At 44.1% G+C, this 10349-nt stretch overlaps 1 pseudogene; it reads left to right on the forward strand.

Annotated features, from left to right (window-relative positions):
* The first annotated feature begins 236 nt into the window (after positions 1-236).
* Positions 237-9185, forward strand: LOC125547287 (annotated as a pseudogene).
* The last annotated feature ends 1164 nt before the right edge of the window (positions 9186-10349 follow it).

The raw sequence follows: 10349 nt of genomic DNA on the forward strand, positions 1-10349 counted from the left end.
GCATGCTAATCCAAACTTTTTTCATGGCAACTTTAATCAAGGCGTTGTTGACAAAACAATGTCGAGCGACCGCGGAGGCAACGCATGACCAATATGCGGCAGGAGGGAGGACTAGGCATGGGCGACAGCCGGCCCCGTGCTCGTCACACTCCATAAAGGGTGCATGCCCGCGGAGGCAGTCGCCCGGGTGTGGCCGACTGTGAGGCGGGCGGGTTGTGTTCAGGAGCGCCCTCGGCATGCCGCTGCCGGAGAATTTCAGGAGTAGCCACCTGTCGCGTGCGTCCACGCCACAAGATGGGAACCCCTTCACGGCCTCCGACATGAAGGAGTCCTCCGACGTAGAGGAGGTCGAGGTATGCACCGGCGACACAGATACTATGACGACTCCTCGCCCCACCACCGTGACGACCCCCCCCCTCCCTCTGCACGGCCGTGCCCCTGTACCGGTACGCCAACGTGCCCGGGCAGCAGAACTACTACTCCATCGATGGCTACTCGGATGTGAGCATGTCAAGGGACACGGCGCTGCCAAGGGGGAAGCCACATTAGCCGCGGCGGCTACAGGTGTGCTGCTGCGTACTCGAGGAGGAGAAGCACTGGGACTCTGCAGGCAGCTCGTGGTTCTCAAGCCAGGTAGCGTGGCGGAGCAATGGGTGGGTATGCATCTGACTACTCACATACTGGTCCAGTCCGGGGAACAATTCGATTCCGAAGGCTCGTAAGGAAGCCAAGCCAGTCGGAACACTGCTCCACTCATGTCTATGCTGGAGGCGATGTCAAATCTTCTCCTAAAGTGGTTAGTTTCCTGTGCTAATTGATAAACTATTGCCATTTTGTTTACTCCCTTCTTCATTATCTGCCATATCAAATGAGCGAATAGCACTAATTCCAGTCCTGCAGTGCATATGAAAGCTCTGGTATTTTTCCTAAGATACACAATCATTCGTCTTTGCCTGTAACATGAAGATCAATATGCCTGTGATAGATAATCTTTGCACTTGGGCTAGGCATTGAAATTGTTCAACATATAGATATTGCAACAATTATTTTTCTCATTGAACAAACCTTCTCTATATGCTACTGTTAAGATACACAAGCTGTTTACTGGTATCTTCTTTTGGACGACATGCTTGTGCATTTAGTTCGATAATGATCTAGCCAATATTTATTACTCTAAAAAATCTTTGTAGAAATCCAATTTTGCTTACCATTATGTTATGGATATTTACTTTCCTTTGGAAAATGCAAGAATAATTTGATTCCTCAACTGCATCATAATCGTATTTGTTGTTTGTCCCATCGATGATGCATGTAACCTAGGACCCAGAGTTTCTTCCCAAAATTGTTTCTTTTTTCCGTGTCATCTATCGCCATAAGTTGCAAGGATCATCTGTTTTCCTTCTTTCTAAAATACAAGTGAAGTTGTCATACCGTTCTTACACAATAGAGTAGATTTTACTATGTGGAATCAAATGAGTCATGTGCGGGATGGTTTATCCGATGTCGGAGTGATTCAATGCCGGAGTGTGCCCTGGGATCGAGCCCCGGAACAACGGCCGCTGCCTACTAAGGTGGTCATGGACGACCAACACAGCGGACACCATCTCCTCATCGTCGGATGAAGAATCATCCTAGCCGCAAAGAAAATTATGGAAAAAGAACTCGTCGGCGGAGTCCATTTGTACCTTGCGGGCAAACCGTTGAACAGCTTGCGGGCGTTGTCGAAGAAGCAGGCCAGCAAACAGACGCGCGTCTGCCTTGGACAAGTAGCTGCCCTGACGACGTCAAACGAGTATGCATGCATTGTTGAAGGAGTTGTCCGGGGGCGCGGGGGGCCGAGGTGGTGCTCGCGCCGATGTCGGGAGGAAGTTGTGGTGGCCCGGGGGCGAGGCGGTGATACCGTTCTTACACAATAGAGTAGATTTTACTATGTGGAATCGAATGAGTCATGTGCAGGATGGTTTATCCGATGTGCCCAGTGCACCACCAATTAAAGGACGCGTGTTATCTCAAGTTGCATGCGATCCCACCAAGTCAATCAGCTTCCTCGTTTATCTCTACTACCTAAATTCATAACTTCACATGTACTCCCTCTGTAAACTGAGCGTTTAGATCACTATTTAGAAAGAAGGTAAGCAAATTTTGTATGTGCATCGGCATATTGCTGCATCGTCCATGACTTCGACAACTAAAATTGGGAATTTAATTAGTTAAATTTATATACTAACCAAATAGTTTGTCGAAGCTTTCAAAGTGTATACTTACATGATATTTTCTTCCGTGGTGCAGGTTCTAGAACAGACGCAGCAATGCACGGGCGTAAAGGTTTCCAATTATTTTGCTAAAGATGCTACTTGCTTCAGCTCTTTTGGACATGAAGTAGTTGAACTGGGAATTCGATCTGGTTTGCAACTTTTTTTCTCGAGTGCAGTACATCCCAGTGGCTTATCCAGATGACCTAGAAGGATTAAGATCTATGCCGCAGTACCTGACAGAAACTAATTATGTTGCAGGTCGATCTACTTTATGGTCACACCGATCTCCAGTATTTTAATTCAGTTTTCATCTAAAATTAATTTTCATAAGAAAAATACTACTCTTAATTAGTTGAGGGGCAAAGTTATGGTCTCTCTGATTGTGACATGGATCGCATTGTCATAAGAAAAATCTTGACAAATTGTATGTTCTCTTTTTCCTTAGCTTCATTGACAATAAAACATGATGATTCTAATTGGTATATTAGGCTAGCGATATTGTGCATAGGTTCATCCTTTCGGTTAAAGCTAAGGTAAATTCCCCTAGATTTAAGTGTGAGCTGACGAGCGTAGTGTAGCACAATAGTTATATCTAAAGGTGAAGCTTATGGGTGTGGGTGTAGCCGCTCATCGCCGTTGACATTCGATGTAATGCCCAATATAGTGCCGTAAATCTCACTGTATTGTATAACCCTCATCCCATTGTATTGTATATTTTCATTTTATTGAAGCATCAAGGCGCTGCTAATTGTTTCCAAGTGACGTCTACGGTGCCAACGGAGCAAATAAAGTTACTGCAAAGAAGACAAATGTCAGGGAAGAAGTAGGACATGCACAACAGAATGGGCATATTTAGGATGTGAAACTGCATGCCATGGCGGAGAGACATGGAGTAGAGGCAAGTCTGGGCGGTGATGAGACGAGGAAGACAAGATGAAGATTTGCGGTTGGAAACAAAGATGGCGTGATTTAGACGACAAGGGCGCTGTTCCTTCTCGTCGTCCCTCCTCATCGTGTCACACTGTTGTGCCTAATCTAAACGATGATGGCGTTGTCTCTCCTCGCCGCGTCACACCATTGTGCCCTATGTAGACGACAAGGGCGCCATCCCTCCTTGTTGCATCACACCTTTGTGCCCGATTTAGACGATGATGGCTCCATCAGCGGCGAGCCCTTCTACATTGACTAGCCGGATTTGGCTGACCAGGATACCAGACCGGCGGGCATGCAGACTCGGTGCTGATGTTGCGGCACGAGAGGTTGTTGGTAGAGAAGGCGGCTGACGATGATGTGGCAGGCAGAGGAGGTTGTGGGCGACACTACCGAGAGAAGGTAGGTTATGGGGATAATAGGGGACGGGCTCGACCCGTGGCCGGAAAAGGAGGGGTCGATCGATGCCATGGAGGGGAGAGGAGGATGCGGCGGCGCCGTTGTTAAGGGAGGCAGCCGGGATAGGAGCGGACGGGCGGCTGTAAGGGGAGATATTTCTACGTGAAGGCAAATATTCAGATGTTGGCACCACCGTTTGATAGCACAACATCTCATCATGCAACTTGGTAAGTAAGGTCTCTTGTCCATTGATATAATGATTTATGGTTTCTAATATTTATCTTCCATATGCATTCATCGGCCGATAAATCTGGTATGTCAGCGACAAAAATGCAAGCCGTTTATATATTTTGGACCCTACCCATACATTATAGTCGCTAGAGATTAAAACATCGAAGTATTTAGTGAAATTACGAAGATTTGCAAGGGAATTCAACAACGCACTCAAAATTGCACGGCTCCGCTGAAATTCAGATATATCTAGATGGCAACGTATATTTTCGGTTGGTATTCCAACGAATACGGAAGGATAAATTTCTCATTTTCATAAAATTCAAGATACAAACATTAATTTTTTTCTTCTTCACTATATTCAAGATATACGATTAATTTAGGAAATTACAGGGATGTGTCTGGCTATTTTGTTTTTGTCTTTATGCTCCTGTGAAACGGTAAAGAAATTCGTCTGATTTGCAAGATGAGTATTCTCCATTGCACATTTTAGACCTTACACGTGAAATATTCATACTAACTAGATACATTGCTTTTACAAGATGGATATAAGTTGAGGAAGAAGTTTTTATTATACTTGCTCAAATATCATGTGAATGAAATTAAAGACAACATTTTTTATATTGTGCGAGAATATATTAAATAGTTTGTCTAATTGACATCTAGATGTTTTTTTAAGGATGTCATATCTAAGCTTCCACAAATATATAATGCAGCAACAATAAACAAAAAAAAACTAGGACAAAAAAATAGACCACAAACAAAGTGGACATCAATTTAGACGTGACATAACTAAGTCACATCTAGATGTGTCCTAGACAGACCCTATATTAAATGCATCAAGCGGATCTTAATTCGTAATAGATTCATAGTTGGATCCTCGCTCTCTATGTATACATCGTCAAATTATCTTTCAACAAACTTACATTGCAATTTCAGTGGATTTCAATTATTATCAAATTATTACTATATATCTTTTCTATACATGTAACATTATGTTTATATAACTCCATCAAAATATTTCAAAAGCCAGTAGCAACGCACGGGCATTCTATTAGTTTCAATAGTATTGCCACAGATTTACTTCCAAAAGAATAACTAGAATTTATCAGTCATATACGTATTTCATCAGAAAAGAAAGGAGCCATATGTGGTGCAGCCGTGGAAGAACCTTCCTCACGATGCTGATTGCTTTGAAAATTCAAAGTCCAAGTCGTTGCCACCAAGTCTCTATCCAGGTCCTGATCGAGTCCTGACTGCTGACCAAAGCTGCACCATGAACTTTTGTGAAGAATTCTATTTTTTTTTACATATTTTTGAAGATCTTTTTGTCTCAACATCAACAAGTTATTTTGCATTTTTGTAATTCATGATGAGGGTTACTTTAAGGTTTAAGAAGGACAAGGAGAGTTTGAGTCACACTTCAATGGTTCAAGCATGATTACATCCTAATCTTCATTTTTTCCGACACAACCAATTTAATCGTTGTTAGGCATGCTAGTACTGGAAGCCTATCTGATACTCCCTCCGTCCGAAAAAGTTTTTCCCTCAAACGGATGTATCTAGCTGCTAGATACATGAGTTTGAGGGACATGTTTTTTGGGACGGAGGGAGTATGAGCCTAGTATTTTTTTTTCCACCAAGGTGAGCATAAGAGTTAGGATTATTGGCACTCAAATGTAATGTACTATCGGAAAGAGTGACTTACAATTTCTATGTTTATCAAGAGCTGTCAAATAAAATTCAGATATGCATGTTTGAATCAAGTGTAAACTACTGATCGTATGTCATCTTGGTCTGCGCTTTTGCCCCAGTAAAATCCACCAAAAATTGTTTCAGGTACTAAAAGAACCCGTGCAGCAAGTGAAATATCATGGAAATGTGTAGCAGGTGCTATTTGTGGAGTATGTTTCTACATCAACATATTTTGTTTTTGGACTGCACACTCTATATGATGGCAATTTCAAGACTTGGAGTTCATTGTCTAGTGTCTAAGGGCAGATTTTTTTTTCTTTTCGTCATTATACTTGAAGCTCCTATGCCAAGCATGCTTGAATTTGAACCTCAAAATGCGCTGAAATATAGCATTTGGTGGTCGGAATAAAACAAAACAAGGAGAAGTGGTAACATAGGAAAGGGAGGGTGATTTGACGTATTTGTCCTTATTTGGCCCTTTCTTAAAATTTGCTTCCCTTTTTGGCTCAAAAAACTTCTTTCTTCCTTTTTTGACACATAAACTTTATTTTGTTCCCTATGTGACACTTCCGTTAGTTTTGGCTAGTAATGGCGTTAAGTCTGGCCTAAAAAGACTATTTTACCCCTAGTGTTGTCTGTGACCAGGTTATTAATAAACGAAAAAAGTTATATGACTACTAAAAAAATATTGCGAGGGACTAATAATAATATGATGAATGGAACAAGGACGACCCATTCAGCCTCTATTGTAGTGTATAAATTTGTTCAGATTAATCTTATGGATGATTTCTCGCAAATTTTTTTATGGATGATAAATTAGACTGAGCTGGGTTTGCGCCTCAATTTGCTGCACACATTTTATGCCATGTGTGTTTTGACAAGAATAGCATTGTGACGTGTGTTACAGAATAACTGATTGCAATTTGCAAGAAGAAGGAGTACAAGCTTCTGATTACTTCTGTCTCCATCGAGTCGTTCCAAAACAATGTCTCCATCACTACCCATGTACACACAAATCAATAGGATAGTTAAGAGAGTAAAATCGAATCGATCCGATCGATTAAGAGTTAGCTTCTACCGGCCACGTACGCACTTGTGACGTGTCGGCTAGACGTGCGTGCACAGTGCACTGTTCCAGGCAAAATCAACTGAGGTGCTAGCTAGCGTACTTCTTGTGCTAGCTTTGCAAGTACGTGCGTGAGCACCTGGGTCATTTGGTCTAGCGTTTTAAAAGCCAACTGCAGGTCGCGGGCGTGGTGAGGAGCAGAGGAGGAGAAAGAGGCTAGTGTCAGGACTCGGAACCGGATGCACGTCATGCCGGGCTCCCGCGGATCAAGCTGCAACGCGACTAGTTGGGCGGTGGTGGATATGAATATTTAAACGTGAGATCTTCAACATGTAACACTTTCATCCATTCATATTCACGCTACTTCTCTTCCCTTTCTTGGCGACATACTATCACTAGGGGTAAAATTGTCTTTGTACATGCTATTTAACATCGCTGGATGGAAAAATGGATGAAAGTGTCACGTAAGGAACAAAGTAAAGTTTAAGTGTCAAAAAGAGAAAAAAGAAGTTTTTTAAGCCAAAAAGGGAAGCAAAATTAAGAAAGGGCCAAATAAGGAATTCTCTCGAGGATAAACAGCGAGACGTCAACCTCCTTGATCAAACGCGTGTCCTCACAGGTTCCACCGTACTGCTTATCCTTTCCTTTCTAGCACCATCTCCATCTCTCCTTCCCCCCATATCTCGTCACCGCCCATCTGGCCATCACCCGACCTCATCTGCGTTGCTGGACTAGTCGTCGTCGTTGTAAGGGGGCAAGCAGGTGATGGTGCATCCAAGTTGCAAATCGGCGCTGATCCATTGCAAGGGATTCCAAGGGGTATTGTGGCAGGGCGAGGCTCCGACGCGGAACCACAGGCTCGCTCACCTCAAGTCACTTTTCAGGCGAGGCACGACTCACCGGCGTGCTTCTGCAACAGCGGGAGCGGCGGCGCTGCTGCTCTGTTGCAGTCGGCGGCAATGAGCACGACACAGGCAATGGGACGCTTCTACACGTCATTTCAGTTGCACATTTTTCTGCAACATTAGCTATGTTGCAGAAGTTCTTCCACAACATCATTGTCGTTGCGGAAAAAGGTGAAGTAGCACCACCTATGTTGCAAAAAATCCCGCAACACAGCGTATGTTGCAAAAAAATATTCCACAACACAACATCCGTTGCAAAATTTTTTGCAACAAGATCCTTGTTGCAAAGTAGAGGAAAATGTTTGTTCATCAAATTGTGTCAGATCCAATGGCTCGCGAGGCGGTGGATCTTTCAAAAAGGTCTGCCGCCCAACGCGTAGCAGCCCCCAAAATATTTTCTTTTCCATTTGTATACGTGATATTACCTTGAGTTTGCCAAAATGAAAATTAAAGATGCTAAGGGATTAGAATTAGCAATGAAATTAGGCCCCTTGGTGCTAAATAGGCCCAAGCGGCGGAAAGAAAAGCCCGCCGGCACCAAGCTCCCACCAGATACCACCGCCGGCACCGTACATCGCCGATAGACCGCAAGTGCTGCTCGAGAACATCTTCATCCGCCTCCCCACTGCTACCGACCTCGCCTGCACCTCCACCGCCCGCGCCTCCTTCCGCCGCGTCATCACCGACCACGCTTTCCTGCGCGGATTTCGCGCCCTCCACCCGTCGCCTCTCATCTGCATGTTCCACAAACCCTTAGTTCCAGCCCAGCCGCCGCCGCCGCCGCCGACTTCAACTTCTCCTGCTCCTGCTTTCTCCCCTCCACCCCCAGCCGTTCCTGGAGTCAAATTGACTTCTTTGACGGACGCGTACTCCTTAATATGGCGTGTGACTCATATTACGGCGATTTTTTGGTCAGGGGTCTCCCTGTGTCCGACCCCGTGCACCGCCGTTACGTCCTGCTGCCCGCCGCCCTTGGCGATCTGAAAGGGATGATCCATAGACCAGATTTCCTCAATATGGAGGCTTTCCTTGGTTCCGCGAGGATGAGAAGGACCCTTTATCATTTAGGGTGGTGTGCTTGCCGCAATGCAGAATGAATCTGCCACTTCTGGTCTTCTCCTCTTTGGATGGAAAATGGCATGTTCTTACCTATGACCAATGGAGTGCTCATGCTACGCTTGCTTCATTTGTGAACTATGAGTGTGGGCTATCTAATCGCCAATTCATCCACGGACGCTTCTACTGGCATTTGCATTTCCGGAATGAGTTGCTTGTGCTTGATGTGCACGCAATGCAATTCTCTGCTGTCGACCTCCCACCTGAGCGACCACGGAGTAACAGTTTTGTCATTTTAGAGGCAGCAGAAGGAATGCTCGGGATGCTGACTAAAGGCTGTGACGGCGACAACGAAGATGACCCATACTGGCTCGCGTATTCCATTTTGAGAAATAACCAATGGCACTTGGAGAGAGTCATCCAATTGCCGGTAACGGTGAAGTATGCGAATCTGGTCGGTGTAGCTGGGGATACCTGCTCATAGAAGCGTTGTACACCACATCTCCACAAGAGAAGCCAAAGTTTGGATACTTCTCGGTGGACCTGAAGACGTTGCAGGTCGAGTTGTTTGCTGCGTTTAGCAAAATCATCTTTCCTGGTCGACTATCTGCTAGTTTCCCACCATCATTGTGTGCGCCCACCATATGAAGCGGTGAGCCAGTCTACTTGTTTGCTTACTGTTACTTAACTTGGTCTCGGTGTTATAAAGCAAAGAAATCTGATTCTGTTTACTATATGAGTTGGTCTGAGTTGTGCTGAAATCAGTAGAAACTAAAAACTGAAATACTTCATGTAAATAGAAAATACTTATTCATCCTATTTTGTACAAAGCATAGGTGCTTGTTTGTCAAACTCCACTCCGTTTATCCTCCTTTTTCTGATGGCGTGGTCCTTAGACCACTTCACCAACCCAAGGCGTAGCTACACTGCCAATGATGTAGCATCAGTCCTGTAGACATTCGACCTTTTTTTCACTGGCATGTTGCAACTTCAGCTATCTTATCAGGAACACGCAACCTTACGATCTCACCAATCCCTTCTTTGATTACTTCTCTTTGTTTTTGCACTCCTTGAGATTTGTTGGATAAATAATCGATGCTAAACTTCATATCTATCATGCGGAGGTGTTATGAAGCGTGGTAGGATAACTAAACTGAACCTCGAGAGGCGAGATGGCACCTTGATGGCAGCCATGCTTCAAGGGCGCGGGGGGGCTCGAGAAAGGAGACTGGGATTCGATCAATATTTTTTTAAAGTAGGAATTACATCTGTTTATTCTGTACTTAATTCGAATGAGTACAAGAGTTACGAACTACGTAACCATATTCAAGACATAACCGTAGGGTAAGTAACCTTGATGGCAGCCACGCTTCAGGGGCAAGGGAGGAGTCGAGAAAGGAGACTGGGATTAGACCAGTTCTTTTTTACAGCGGGGATTGGATCAGTTTATTTCCTGCTTAATCGGAATGAATACAAGAGGACCTCCTAAAGATAGCAAGCAACTACGCAAAATCTACCAACTAATAATACATTTCCATGATTTTTGGGCACTTCAGTCAGCCATGTACCCATGTACAACAGGACTCAAAGTAAAAGCGATATACTGGAGGGAGGGCATGAACCAATGAACTCATTTGCTGAACTATCCCAAGATTTAGTGTGTATGAAAATCATATGTGTGTGACTGGTAACATAATTGGGGGATTATAAGCAGCCTTAATCATATGCATGAAGGTATTTTTCATAAAATCATTCATCAGATAAGGGGTAGAAACTCTAGTCGAGCAATAACATGGTTAAGTTTAGTTTTGA

Source organism: Triticum urartu, chromosome 3, assembly GCF_003073215.2.
Source record: "Triticum urartu cultivar G1812 chromosome 3, Tu2.1, whole genome shotgun sequence".
Taxonomy (NCBI): Eukaryota; Viridiplantae; Streptophyta; class Magnoliopsida; order Poales; family Poaceae; genus Triticum; species Triticum urartu.